This window comes from Microcebus murinus, chromosome 2 (assembly GCF_040939455.1).
Source record: "Microcebus murinus isolate Inina chromosome 2, M.murinus_Inina_mat1.0, whole genome shotgun sequence".
NCBI classification, from domain to species: Eukaryota; Metazoa; Chordata; class Mammalia; order Primates; family Cheirogaleidae; genus Microcebus; species Microcebus murinus.
In genome coordinates this window covers 96,785,559-96,801,073 of record NC_134105.1, presented here as the reverse complement: position 1 = coordinate 96,801,073, position 15,515 = coordinate 96,785,559, and the positions used below count along the sequence as shown (strand labels likewise).

Genomic DNA, 15,515 nt, shown 5'->3' with positions numbered 1-15,515 from the left:
TTCGCATAGTTTCACATTACAAAAACTAATAAAATTTGGAAACAGATTTTAAAAAATAGAGTTAAAAATAGAGATGAGTTTGTCTCTTAAACTTAAGTCTTTCCCTCTTTTCCATACACTGCTTTGAGAAGGAATCCTTAACTGTTCTTTTCAGCTACAGTATTGAAGTAATAAAGTATTCCTCTCCCTGACATTTAAAATTCGCTTGTAGGGTTTTTCCTCTAAGGAAATAGGTAATCTGTCACTGCATTTTTGCTAATCCCAGGAAAAATTTTATTCTTTACTTTTCCATGTATTCCCTTTCTAATTTATGTAAAAAACTTTTTGTTGTTATTATTAAAAGCAGAACCAAAGATCCTAGCCTATAATAAAAATTAATTTTTTAAATACATTGAGATAAAGCCTTATGTGGTTTTTAGAGACAGCTTATGATTTATTCATAGGTGTTCAGACCATCTAAAATAGTCTAAAACTCCTATGAATGTTTTTTAATTACCACTGTTCCAATATCTTACCACCTTTCTTGGGTGAGTAATTTCTAAAACTTTATTTATTCATCCTTGCAGGACAATGGCAGGATGAGTTTGCCAAGTGTTTGGCACAGGAAAGTACTGAAAAAAATTGCAAGTTTTTTTTTTCTCTTGTATGTGCTAGGCTATATATTAATACTAAGTTTAGAAGCATCAAATCTATTAAGGATTTTCATGATATGTGGAAAGCAAACCATTAACATTGGGACTGCTGAAAAACCAAGAATTCTCTATAACACAAAGGGAAGATGTTAAATGAACAGATACCCCAACATCTCTCTTTTGGGCATCAAATAGCAGTATTAGTAACCAACACTTGTGCAGCACTTTACAGCATGGAATGTGTTTCTCCCTAATATTGTCTCTTTCGTTCTCATAATAATCCTGTGAGATTAATACACTTACTAGCCTCCCTTTACAGTTAAAAAATTGGCTAGGTCACATGGCTTGTAATGAGCAGATCTGTTACCCTTTTCAATGCACCCACCAGAAGGTAATTAAATTCTGTATTGGCTGTTTCAGGAAGTGAGCGCCAATTTTATTATCTAATTCTGCACACTGTTCCCTCCACTGCACGAGAGAAGGTGCAAACGCTTTGCCTTCATTACTAAAGGCTCTTTACAGTTTGTTCCAAGCCCGCTTTCCACCCTTTGTGGAGCCCATTGCCCAAACACACCATCCTCCCCCGTGCCCCTGTGAGTTTTCTAAAGTTGTTTTATCCTGAGAGTGTCCTTCTTCTCCATCTTCTAGCTCAGTGAAGTCCTGTGAAACTTTTCAAGGTCCCATTCCATTGTTACCTCCTCTCAGTGCCACACCAGGCAGCATCATTCCTTCCCTCCTCTGGGCGTCCCGTTGCTTCAAGTCAGAGCAACTGCAGACTGACGGGAGGAAAAGCTTTTCCACCTGTGTATCCCCAGGACCTACTACGCACCAGATATGGTGCCTGTGGCAACAGGACAGGCTCCAGACCCACCAGATAAAGGTCTGAGCCCCTGGAAACACACTGGTCTCTGTCCCACTGGCTTCAGAACTGCGTGGGGCTGCCCTCATACTGCCCCCTCACCAGAGGTCATCTTACTTTACAGGACATATATCAAAGGAACAGCACCCTGTGCTAAAAAAAAAAAAAGAGAGAGAGTTTAAAATGAGCACCTAGAAAAATTTTTTAAATAAAAAGCCATAGCTATGCCTAACTCCCATCAGACAGCCCAACCTGTGTGACTGGGCTTCGGCCCCTGTTTCCTACTGAATACTTCCCCCTCAGGCTGGCACTCTTCCCTGGGCCCCACTTAGCTAGCCAAGGTGACTCTTACAAGTCCCCCTGGCATGGCAAGGGAGCAGGGCACTGCCAGCCCAAAGGCTTCAGCTTTCGGCACTCTTAGAGGACAAGTTCGAGTTTGCTGAACATGAAGTTTGAGACCAAGGTCAATGTACTGCAGGGAAATGCTTAAGAATGGAATAGTCACTGAGAACCATAAAATGGTGCCAGATCTAACTATATTGTACTATCCTATATTGATTGCTGCTATATTGATTCATAATGTTGGACCTTCTTGGACAGCAATGGCTTCAATCACATCTGAATTCACCAGCATCTTTGGGCCCTGGCCATTGGGCAACAGGACACCTTTCCAGAAGATAAGTTCCTGAGCCAGGAATGATTCCAACCTCCACCCCTCTGCCTCCATCCCTACAACAGAATCTCTGCACAGCTTGGTGCCATTTTCTCTGAGATGGGACTTTCTAGAATCTCTCTCATGGGAACCGGGGCTTGCAAATAAATGTGAGGGAGGGAGAACACACCAATCCTTGCTTTGTCACCTAGAGGCTCCCATCTTAATACAACTCCAAGTTTAGAGTCCTTTAACTGAATTCCAGGAGCTGCCACTGGCTCATCAAAGCAGGGTACCCTGATATCATTCTCCCGCCCTTATTCCCCTAGTGCTGTCATTTCCAACTAAGAAGGTTTTTATTCGGTGTGCCTGTTTGCCAAAACTCATATAAATCAGAGTGTGCACTTTGCAAGGCTTAGATTTGATTAATTTTTAAAAATTGAGAAGCTGCATGAGTGGGGTTTGAGATTAAGTGTGCAAAGATGTCTAAGAGCAGCCTCCCACCAGCCTTCAGATTGAGATGGATGAGGAGCAATACTGGGTTTGAGCTGCCCATAATTGAAAAAGTGTGTGCCCAAAATATCATATTTATCCTGAATTTCTACAAGAGCCATAACTCTAAGGCTTTCCATTAGAGCTTCAATAAAGGGAATGTCTTCAACTTTAAGCATCCCAGATATTCTCCATGTTTGTCACACTTACCGAATAAGGTTAGGAATGTTAAAGATAAAGGGTATTTAAGAGGACCAGTAGGGTCAATTCCCTAAAGGGAATGGTCTCTAGATTTCCCTGGGAAAGCAGCATAAACCACAGAAGGTAGCATTTGTGAGTGAATAAACAACAGGTGGGCAAACGTGAACCACACAGGTCCAATCTGCTAACCTTAGGAAGCTGCACCCATGGTGACCACAGCAGTCCTTCCAGAAGGTGTCCAGGGTACAGGCCCAGCTGCCAGGCACCCAGCTCTGTGGTCTCCATTCACACGACTTTCCATGTAAGTGACTGTGGTTCCTGAAGTTGCACAACAAGGTGGTTGTGAGCAGCAGAAGCCACAGGGGAAACCAAAACGCGGGCCCCATGGCTGATATTACAGGTCTTATGGCCCTCTCTCAGCCCTGAAGTTGTGTCAGGAGCACCTTCAGAAGGAGCTGAAGAATGGCATTCATGTGAACATTCAGAAAATGCCGAGCACCTGCTCTGTGCGTGGTCTTGTGCACGGTGTGAGGAACGCAATCACGTGCGAGACATGGTAAGTGAGTATGTAAAGGAGCATGTGGGGTGGGCTGCAATCTCTTGTCTGGCTAAGGCTTTGCTGCAGTTTTAATGTGTGAACACCTAATCTGCTGGACCCTCCCCACAAACCAATCCCTGTCCTTTCCCTCTCCACCCTCCCCCGGTTCCATAACTCCTTTCATTTTAAATGTCATTATACAGACCACAAAATATAAACAACTATAGATTAGATCTTGGAGTTAGAATCTCTCCAGAAATTTAATTTTGTTCTTTGCTCTCTTTGGAATGCCTAAGTGTTGACATTTAAAAGTTCTACTGGTGTTTTGTGTGTGCATGCATCCATACTCATTATCTGTACACAAATAACTTACAGAGGATGTTTCTGGTTAAGCAGGCGGCTCTGGACCCAACTTTCAATGTGGATCATAAAATTAAACTTAAGTATTAAAAAGTTGGCAAGAATTTTCATAGGAGATTTTATTTTCATCACAGGTCTATTGAGTTTGAATAAGAGTGGCAGCTAAGAAGAGTGCTATTTCAGAAGAAGAAAGGAGCTGATTTTCCTTGTTTATTTTTCTGGAGGTGTCTTGTAGCGCTTAAAGAGAAGACATCAATTAGCACAATATTCTGATGACTTGTTGGAGTTTGTGGAGTTGTTATCCTAGGGAACTAAGGGGCTTAATTAATAGACACCTGACCCAGCCAGCGTGAGGCTTACAAAAGGGGAGCACCCAGGTGTCAGCACAGAAACGCTGCCGGGGAATTGCTCACGGCACAGCAGCCCCGGCTGCCTGAGGCTCTGCGTGAGGAGGTCTGGAGGGGGATTTTGATGTAGGTGGCCGGGTGACCACGCTGAGCAACCCACCTGCTCAGGTGAAACCCGCTGACCAATACTGAGCACACACGCAGGGCACTCGGGTTCAACTGGTCATTCCCAAAAGTTATTTGCAGGTTTATTTTCTCTAAAATAAAAAGTAAAACAAAACACACAACCATCCTCTCACTATGTGCTTAATTCTCCAAATACCTCCACAGCTCAGGAACATAAGCAAATACGATAAAGGATGAAGGTGAGGGGGGCAGGAAGAATCCCCTCCAGCCTCCAGTTCTTGGCTCTACCTGGGCCTCTGTGTGCACTGAGATTCTCCCACACTTGAAAAGCCGCATAGCGGATGCTTAGTCAGGAGTCCGGCCACTTCCAATCAGTTCGGGTGACAGGCTGACAGCGTCTAGGAAGGGGTGCTTTTGTCCAGACCCCTCCAGAGGGCAGATGAGGAGCCCGGCCAAATCCGCAGGTGTAGACGTTCCTCCACGTTGCCAGGATGCATTTTCTCCACTGGGTGAGAAGCCACAGTCAGAAATTCTTTTCCTACAGGCTAAGAACCCAAACATATGTGACTGATTAGAGCTAATATCTCATTTCTAATTCCACTGATTCCTTGAAAAGAGCAAGTCCCAAAGACCGTGGCTATTCTTAGCAATTTCGCCTCCTCCCCCACCGCGATCATTGCCTCTCACGGAGGAGGGGGACAGCTGGCAGGGACCCCCGTCAGGTGGGCAGTGAGGATTCCTGCCGCCCCGTGTCGGTGGGGCTCGATCTCCAAGGCACACACCGGTGGCCAGATCAACACACACCCACACGTGGGTCTCTCTCTCCTCCCTTCTTGCTCATTTTTAAGCCACAGCTGCAGCAGAGCTACCATTAATAACGAGAAGGCTCCTTTCAGGGCCCAGGAACTCTTTGACTTCCGCCTCCCCAAGTGTGCTCCTTCTCCTTCGTCCTTTCATCTTCCTGCGGTTTGGTAGGAACGCCTGTCCACGGCCTTTCTTTTAGTTACCACAGGAAATAAAGGAAAAGCTTAGGCCCCATCCACCCAAATCACGGACTTCAGTCCTCGCAGTGGATTTCCCAGGGCAGACATAGCAACATCCCAGAGGCCGGATCCTTGTGCCCCTCAGAACAGAGCTGAGGAAAGAACAGCCAAGCCCTTGAGAGTCATGTGGGCTCCACACAAGGCCTTGCTGGGCTGTCCCTGGGGTGGCCTCACCGAGTGTTTGTTAAGCCGAGTTGAACGAATCACGTGGAAGCCCCCTCAGCGTCCTCCAGGTGTGGCCAGCCCTTGTCTGTGAGAAGCCCTGAGGTTTCACAGACAGCGTCTCAGACGGGGAACAAGTGACTTGGTGTTTAGTTCCGGCATTGCCACTAAGTACGTACCCGTGTGATCTCAGACAATCTCCTGACTTCTCTGGGTCTCATTTGCTGCATCAGTGAAAACAAGAGCCTTGCCCTGGAATTACTAAATGTTTCCTATGACCTTTTCCAGCTCTCGAGAGGTAGAAATAAGGATCTGATTCAACGCTGGTTTTCTCTTTAAGCAAAAATTTCCGCCGCGTTGCCAAAGGCCACCGTTTACCTTTGCATTCTGGTCACCCCTCTTCTGGCTTGGAAAACAGGCCACGTTAAATGCAGCCTCATGGTTCACATTCATACAACAAAAGTCAAAGCCTCCAAAGCCAGCACTGGGGATAAAATAATGATAAATGGAAACTAACTTTATCATCCAAAAATACCCCATCAAACTCTGAAGAAATATTGATAATAACTCTCCCATCTGCTGAATAAATCAGAACAAGACTGGAGATTCCACCTAACATTGTTTGAGCATGGAGGGAAGCCAGTAAAGTACTAGAGTTTCATGAAAACTGATCTCTGGAGAACTGACATAAATAAAGCATGTCAAAGTTTTAAAGAGGAGAATGAAAATAAAAGGGATGGCAGAAGTGTTTTCTGTTTATTATTATCCCCATTGTAAAGAACTCTTGTAGAAAGAGCACAGGTCTAGAAATCAAGATACTTGGCTTCTAATCCAGCCTCTACCACTGATTCCCACCTAAACTTAGTCAAATCTAATCTTCGCCTCTCTTTATAGGGTACCTTGTTTGTTGATTGTGAGGCTCAAATAAAAAATAAAATAGACGGATATTAATAAAAGCACTTTGGAAAAAAAAGTTCACACTGCTGTGTGAATAAACTGCGTGGTTAATTATAAATAAAAATGATAAAATAACTCCTCCAAGTACTGGAACAAAAGAGCTCCGGGAGGCATCAGCTACTTAGGTGTCCCCTGCAGGTGGGTCCAGATGTGGGCACCAGGATAGAGCCCAGGATCTCCAGCCCCCTGGAACCTTCATGGCATCCATGCTCAGCCTGGGCTAAGCAATGAGATCTGCAGTGGAGATGGGTGAGGGGGGAATTGAGAAGGATCAGTTTAGTCTTTCCTGCCAAGATTCTTACAGCACTATTATTAAGACCCGCCCCAGGCTCCTCCCCATCCCCAACAAGTCCCAGATCTTTTGGATAGGGACCAGGTTTTTAAAAAGTGAGGTGGTTAGTTCTCCTGGCCTCTCGCTGTCAATCTAAATACTCTGGGGGACAGCCCAGGCTCTCCCGAAGTCATCTCAAAGTGCAGGGTGGCCCTGGGTGACTGATGGTCAGTTGGTATTTGGCATATGAGTGCTCAGGTTTGGGGATCTCCACCAGATTCTTGGTGCCTTTGGTGGTTACCTATGTTCCCCACCCCCAAACATGTAATAAGTGGAGTCTACAGTCTAAATGACTAATCAGCCATATAAATGGACCAAAATATCTTCTGAGGCTAAAGTAAGAACAGCTGTAATGATTATAGTACATAGTTGGAAACTTAAACTGGGATAAGTCCAGTAATTTATAGGTATCTCCGCATGTTTACATAAATGTGGTCATCTGCCAGGATTGCTAGCATATACCATATGGAAAATAAAAATCATTCTTTTTTTTTAGGGGTAGGGATGCTCTCTTACATATTCTTTCTGGGAAAGAACATGAAAATACATGGCATAGAAGGTAGGGCATGCGATCTAAGCTGCATACAATAATCTTTGAGAGTTCAATACCAGAAAAAAAATTTCTCCTTTTTAAAAATTGTGCTTTCCAGCTTTCTCCTATTCTTTCTCCCTGCTTCCCAGATCCTAAGCTTCTGATACTAATAGAATTTCTGCAGCTGCTGCTGCAGAAGCACATCACTATTCTCAGGCTTCGGGGACTGTGAGTGGGGAACAGGGACAGGTCAAAGGTTGTGTTTGACTTTCTAACATTGATAGAGGTAGAGGAGTCCCCACAGAGAAAGAAAAAAGGATTGAACTCTATCACTTGGCTTGTCAATCATGACATAGTCAATTTCTACAGATTTTAGGAAAAATTTTAGGAGAAGAGAGTTGGATTATTTGAACAAATTGGATATTTCAAAGAATCAGAATTTTAGCACTAGAAAGAAATTTAAGGATTGTTATAATTTACACATGAAGGACTCTTCTCCAAGGAGGTGAAGTGGTTTGTTTAAAATGTGTTAGTATCAGAGCCATGACTTTCACTTGAAATGTGTTTAGAGAGAAAAAATAAGTGGGAGAAGCAAAGGAGGGAAGATACTGGTTTAGCAGAAAGAGAGAGACACATGCACAGAGAGAAACAGAGACAAAATAGAGGGAGAATAAAGAAAAAACAAAGAGACTTGAGAAAGAGAAGAAGGCAGTGTTGTAAGAGGGCAGAAGACAGAACAGAGAGGTTGATACATGAACATGACAAAAATACCATAGCATATATTATATTTAACAATATCCCATGCTTCCCTTCCTTGATATCCTCCACCTAATGAACCAACCTTCAACTTACTAAATGGGATATGTTATCAGAATCAAGATTTCTGGGCAATCCTGAGCATTGGAAAGCCTATCACTGGCTTTGCTAAATAGATCCTAGTCTCACTTGGACAGTGCAGTTTGATACAGTGGGTAGATGAGACCTGAGATATTCCTTCTCATTTTCTGTTTTGTTTTTTTGGTTTTCCCCTCCACTACACCTAAACCATTCCAGAGAGATGAAATTCTCAAGTGATTCTACTCCCAGAAGGAAGCTGAATGCCTTGAAGCATCTGGCCCGGTGCCCTCATGTTGTCACAGCTCATAGCTCATCTTTCTTTGTGCCCTGGGCAGCTGATCTGAATATAGAGTATACGCGCACTTCAAAGGAAGCTGGGGGCTGGAGTTGGGGCCTCACTGCTTTAATCAAGATGGATTCAAAACCTTTGCTTATCAAGGAGAAAACTGAAACCAGCAATGGAGAACTAATTTACACCGACTAAAAAGGAAAAGGCAACTGAAAAGGTGCAGGGAGCTTAATAAGATTATATTTAATGTGGTAATACCCTCCTAGCAGTTGATGATAGATTACATTTACTTTTTACCTCCATCAATAATATTATCATGTGGAATAAGATAGCCTCCTATAAGGTATGAGATGAGAACTCCAGGAAAATATGCAATAGCTCCAGAACACTGTTTCTACCTGCATGTCACAGTGATGATATTCCTCTGTCCTTGAGCTTGGGGCTCCTTGTCCAAGCTTCTTGGGCCAATGGTGAGAGCTGTACCACCGGCCACTTCCTTGTGATGCTGCACTTCAGTGGGACAATGCTCCACTGAGCTCCTCTCTTCTGGGGCTCTACTTCATGTGGGGGCCATCCACATGGAATGCATCAAATGATGACTTGGGTTCTGAGTTATTTTTCCCCAAGTTGGTCTCCTTCAGGAAAGCGCTGAATCTGGCATATTGTAGGTGCTTGAAAATGTTTGTTGAATAAATGGGAGAAAAAGAAACAAATCTATTATTCCTGTACTCACACAGCATCCAGCATAGTGCTAAACACATAGATAACATGTGAGCCACTACATACATATGTGTGTGTGTGTGCATGCACGTGTGTGTGTGTGTGTGTGTGTGTGTGTGTATAAAACCCTAGGGGACATGAAAAAGTCCCAAAGGCTCAAGACTAGGGAGTTTATTATGTCCCTTGCTGAGAGGATACCTGAGAGCCACTCGGAAGCCTTCCATTGCCACAGCAGGAAGAAGACTCAGGGAAAAGGAGGGGGGACAGAGGAAGAGGTGCCTGGAGCCAGTCCTAACTTCAGCAACCTATTCCTGGACTGCTTCTCTGGATTCTTTTCTTCATCGAAGACAAAGAAACATGATTTCTAGGACCTCCACTTCCCTCCCCCCTTCTAATGGATATCAAAGGAAGAATTGTTCAAAAATAGGACCCATCGATCCAGCAATAGCACTATTAGGCATCTACCCTAAAGAGCAAAAGACATTCTATAATAAAGACATCTGCACCCGAATGTTTATGGCAGCACAATTCACTATTGCAAGCACGTGGAAACAACCTAAGTACCCATCAATTCATGAGTGGATAATTGAAATTTGGTATATGTATACAATGGAATATTACCGTGTTTCCCTGAAAATAAGACCTACCCATAAAATAAGCTCTAGCAGGATTTCTAAGCATTTGCACAATATAAGCCCTACCCCAAAAATAAGACTTAGTGATGTGGCTACGCAGCATATTTGCACAACCCATGCATTTTGTCGCGGAGCAGTAAAGAAGATGAGAAGCCCTTCTCATCTGCCCCATGAGAGCTCTATTGCTTGACATGAGAGATTGGAGCCAATGGTTCTAAAGGAAATAGAGTCGCAAGAAACTGAGGATGGAATTTGGGGTTTGAAGAGTTATGATGATGTTCCAGAAGAAGACAACTTAATTATATTTGATTAAATGTAGATTGTTGTACTGTACATAAAAAAAAAAAATAACACATTCCCTGAAAATAAGCCCTAGGGTGTCTTCTTGAGGAAAAATAAATATAAGACCCTGTCTTATTTTCAGGGAAACACGGTACTCAATTATAAGAAACGACAGTGATCTAGCATTTCTTATATTTTCCTGGATTGAGCTTGAGCCCATTATCCGAAGTGAGGTATCACAAGATGGGAAGAATAGGCTCCACTTGTACTCTCCATCAAATTGGCACTGACTGATCAACACTATGGTGCTCACGGGGGTAGTAATATTCTCCAGGGATTAGGGGGTTGGGGGGGTAAGCTCACAACTAAAGGACACTGTGAGCATTGTAGAGGGGAAAGGCATGCCTCTAACCCTCCCTTTGGTGAGGCAAAGACATAAAATGTAACCAAAATGTTTGTACCCTCATAATACCCTGAAATAAAAACAAACAAACAAATAAAAGAAAAGAAAAAAATAAAAATAGGACCTAAAGAAAGAGATAGGCACTAAGAGATGGGATGCCATTCATTCTCACTTGGGGAGTTTTTTTCAAATTACACAAACAAGAGCACCACCCCCTTTCCCTGCCTCATCCCCAGCCCAGTCTGCTCCTCCTTCTGCAATGCAGTCTTCTCCACAGGGAGATGAGATGGGGTGAGGGCGCAGAATCCTCTCCAGCTCTCCTCTGCTATTCTAAGTGGCAGAGGAGAGGCAAAAGAAGAAACCTAGGGAGAACTAGTAACAAAAGGGAAGTATCTCTAGGAGTGTGTACAATATTTCAAACAAAGGTTCTCCAGAGAACATATGTAAGTAGTGAATATACACATGAAAAGATGCTCAGCATCATTAGTCCCTAAGGAAATGCAAATCAAAACCACAATGTGATATCACTTCACATTCACTGGGATGGCTGAAATAAAAAAGATAGACAATGAGAGGTGTTGCTGTGGCCATGGAGAAGCTGGAACACTTATGTATGGCTAGTTGGAGTGTAAAATGGTGCAGCTTTTTTTTAGAAAACAGTTTGGCAGTTGTTCAAAAAGTTAAACATAGAGTTATATATGACCCAGCAATGCCACTAAGCACTATATATGCCCAAGAAAATTAAAAACATATGTTCACATAAAAACTTACACAAAAATATTCACAGGAGCATTATTCATAATAACCAAAATGTGGAAACAACCCAAATGTCCATCAACAGATTAACAGATAAGTAAAAAGTTCTATATCCACATTATGGAATATTATTCAGCCATAAAAGGAATGAAGTCCTGATACATGCTACAATATGGATGAACTTTGAAAACATGGTAAGTAAAAGAAGCTAGACATAAAGTCTGCTTATTGTATAATTCCATTTAAATGAAAAGTCCAAACTAGGAAAACACGTAGAGACAGAAAGTGGATTACTAGTGGCTGTCAGGGGATGGGGGAGGGGGAATGGGGAGTGACTGCTAATGGGTCAGGATTTCTTTCAGGAGTGATGAAAATGTCCTAGAATTAGGCAATGCTGATAGCTGCACAACCTTTTGAAAATATTAAAACCCACTGAATTGTATACTTCAAAAAAATAAATTATATGGTATGTGAATTATATGTCAATAAAAAAATTTATAAGAAGAAGAATTTAGAATTGCTCAAAGGACAGTTAGGCCCATACTGGAAACTCTAATCTTAACTTGAAAAGTTCTGCTAGACCACCAGCCTCCTCGCCTCTCACTCCCCAACTTCCACCCCAGTGCAGCCCAGAACCACAACCCCTAGCTATTCCTAAAGGGAAACTAAAGGAAGGAGAGATGCCAGTCAGCGACTGAAGGTGACTTGAGAAGCACTTGATGTCTGCAGACATTCCCTATAAGGGGGCGAGGGAAGAGGTTGGACAAAAGAATGTGAATAATGGAAGATGAACTGCCAGCTCTCAAGAAGGGATCAGATGCTGAATTCGAAAGGAAGCCAAAGTGTCTCCAGGGAGGCCTCTTTGTAATACCTTCCCATGTGTTGACTATAAGATAGTGCAGCCAACATAATCCTCTTTAGGCAGAAATGCATTTGACCTGAAATGCGAGGTCAACCTAAGCAAATCTGAGGCTTTTTGCCTGCTGGGCTCCTGCACGGGTCCTGAGTTTGCTGGCCTAATTCTCGCTCGACTCAGGGCTGTGTGTTCCCTCTCCTTGAATCCCTTCTCTCACCTAGGATATGTGTGAGAGAGGAAGAGATGTCACAGTGTATTACATGAGTAGTTGTTTATTTAACTACTTAAAGATCAGGTCTAAAAAACTGAATTGATTCCTACCAACAGTGTGCAAGATCTTTAATTTCTCCATACTCATGGTATGAATCAATTTGGTGCAGCCAGCACGGAAAACTGTATGGAGGTATCTCAAAAAGTTAAAAACCAAACTACTACATATACTCCGGCAATCCCACTTCTATGTGTTTATCCAAAAGAACTGAATTCAGGATTCCGAAGAGATATTAGCACTCTCATGTTCATTGCAACACTGTTCACAATAGCCAAGATATAGAAATAACCTAAATGTCCATCAGTAGATGAATAGTTGAAGAAAATTTGGTATATACATACAATGGAATACTATTCAGCCGTTAAAAAGAAGGAAATTCTGCCATATGCAACAACATGTATCAACCTTGATGATATTAAGTAAGTGAAATAAGCCAGTGACAGAAAGTAAAATATTGCATGGTTCTGCTAATATGAGGTATCTAACTAGTCAAGTTCATAGAAGCAGAGCTTAGAATGGTGGTTGTCAAGGGCTGGGTAGAGGAGGAAATGGGCAGTTACAAATCAACTGGCATAACATTTCAGTTAAGCAAGATGAATAAGCTCATATCTGCATTATAATATCATACATACAGTCAACAATAATGTACACTTAAAAATTTCCTGAGAGTAGGTCTCATGTTTCTTGTTCTCACCATAATAGCATAAAATTACTCCCTCCTTCCCCCAGAAGAAAACCCAAATTGATGTCTTTAGGAGATGCTAGGGAGCCAACTATTCTTTCTGAAAATTGAGAAATAAGTATTTTTTAAAAATTAAGCTTTTAAACTGCCTTTACCATGTAAATTGTACCACTGAAAAAACAAAAATTGCATGGGTCCTTCAATTTCTACAAATTCATGAAGAAAGAATAATAGTGTTAGAATATTAGGCAATCCTAATGAATTAAGAGAGCATTCAACATCAGGGACTACTAACGTCACAAAAAGAGAGACATGAGCCACATGCTCTCTGTGGAAGAGCACACAGTCGCCCATGAGGTCAGAATGCTGTAATAGACAAGAACCTGGACTGGGCATTTAGATACAGCCAGAAACCCAGAGACTAAAGGACAGATGAAACTTTATATGGGGAAGCAATCAGGAAAATCGAGACCGTAGGAAACTCTTTAGGTAAGTAATCCAATTTCTTCGGTAAATAAATTGTAAGGAAAAATAAGGAGATGGAGAGGAAACCTATGTAGCAAAAAAACACTTTAAAGATACTCAGAAAAACCAAGCAAAACTAAAGTAGGTTGTTTGCAAGTATACACTTAGGTAATAAGGCTATAAAGAGAAGTAGGAAGTGGTTACAATAAAAGTTAGGACAATGGTAACTCTTAAAGGGAGAGAAGGGTGATGTTTGAGGGAGGGGCATGTAGAGGGCTTTGGGGGTGACTGGGAGAGTGTTAGCAAAGACCAAGTCAGGAGGATAACTTGAGGCCAGGAGTTTGAGACCAGCCTGGGCAATACAGCAAGCCCCCATCTCAAAAAGGAAAAAAAAAAAGTGTTAGCCTTAAGCCGGGTTGGGTAGCACATACCTATAGTCCCAGCTACTTGGGAGGCTGAGGCTGGAAGATTGCTTGAGCCCAGTAATTCAAGTCTAGCTTGGGAGACATAGAGAGACCTGTCTCGAAACACCAACCAACCAACCAACCAACCAACACCCCCCCGCCAAACCAATAAAGAGTGTTCGCCTAAAAACAATTATTTTTAACTAAAATAACTAATTGTTTTTAATTAAAACAATTATTTACCCTGTACATTTATTTGCATCTTATGATTTTCTGTACTTATACTTAATAATAAAAAGTTTTAAAAATACAAAATTAACTTAAGGAAAGTCAGCTTTGATGGGAGAAATGAAAAAGAAAAACCAGACAATGGAGAAAAAAAATATTAAGAATGTAAGAGAGAAAAAGGGCGTGGATGCGGGGAGAGAGAGGAACACTCCTACACTGCTGGTGGGACTGCAAACTAGTTCAACCTCTGTGGAAAGCAATATGGAGATACCTCAAAGTGATACAAGTAGATCTACCATTTGATCCAGCAATTCCACTACTGGGCATCTACCCAAAAGATCAAAAGTTACTTTATGAGAAAGACACCTGCACTCGAATGTTTATAGCAGCACAATTCACAATTGAAAAGCTGTGGAAACAACCCAAGTGCCCATCAATACATGAGTGGATTAATAAAATGTGGTATATGTATACCATGGAGTACTACTCAGCTTTAAGAAACAATGGTGATATAGCACCTCTTGCATATTCCTGGATGGAGCTGGAACCCATTCTACTAAGTGAAGTATCTCAAGAATGGAAAAACCAGCACCACATGTACTCACCAGCAAATTGGTATTAACGGATCAACACCTAAGTGGACATATAGGAATAACACTTATCGGGTGTCGGGAGGGTGGGATGGGGGAGGAGGGCACGGGTGTATACAACCACAACAAGTAAGATATGCAATGTTTGGGGGATGGACACACTTGAAGCTCTTACTCGAGGGGGGAGGGGGGCATGGGCAATATATGTAACCTTAACACTTGTACCCCCATAATACGCTAAAATAAAAAATAAGAAAAAAAATAAAATGCATAATTAATTTGGCCACCGATACCCTTGGCGATAGAATCCGGGAGGAGACGGAAGAGCTGGTGGAGAGGAGACTGCAGTTGAGACTTGCTAGCTGACAGCGCGCGCACGTGTTGGTTGGGGGAACAGGAAACCGACATCCTGAGGCCACCGTTTGGTAGAGGCCTGGGCGGCAGCACAGCCCCCAGAAAAGCATGTGGGCTAGTGTCTGCGGCGACCCCGTCCGGGAGACACCCGCATCCCCGGGAGCAGCTGGAGAAGTCAGGACCCGTGCAGGGAAATGTCAGCCGTGTCAGAGCCATGAGAGCAGAGAAGCGAGGCCTCTGTAACAGAAATCTTTGTCTGCCTGTCCACATGTCTGTCAGCATGACATTTTGGGTCAATAAATATTCATCAGGATGCACCATTCCAGCTGACCTATGCTACCCCCTCCACTGGAGGAGAAAATAAACAGGGCCTGTGGGTGCAGTGGTTGTCTGCCCCCTTCAGAGCTGCCATTGTGCTCTGTGTGGGAGCCAAGAGCTCAGATGAATTTCTGCCTCCTTGAATACCTTGGGACCTGCACATGGAATATCTGGTACGGAGCCAGCTCCTTCC

At 42.8% G+C, this 15,515-nt stretch overlaps 1 long non-coding RNA gene across 1 annotated transcript; it reads right to left on the bottom strand.

Annotated features, from left to right (window-relative positions):
• Nucleotides 1-3,873: 3,873 nt before the first annotated feature.
• Nucleotides 3,874-15,024, bottom strand: LOC109730116 (uncharacterized). The gene is made up of 4 exons (XR_012923740.1): nt 14,944-15,024; nt 8,757-9,029; nt 6,458-6,603; nt 3,874-4,752 (listed from the first exon to the last, which is right to left on the bottom strand). It is a non-coding gene; the product is annotated as an uncharacterized LOC109730116 (long non-coding RNA).
• Between the last annotated feature and the right edge of the window lie 491 nt (nt 15,025-15,515).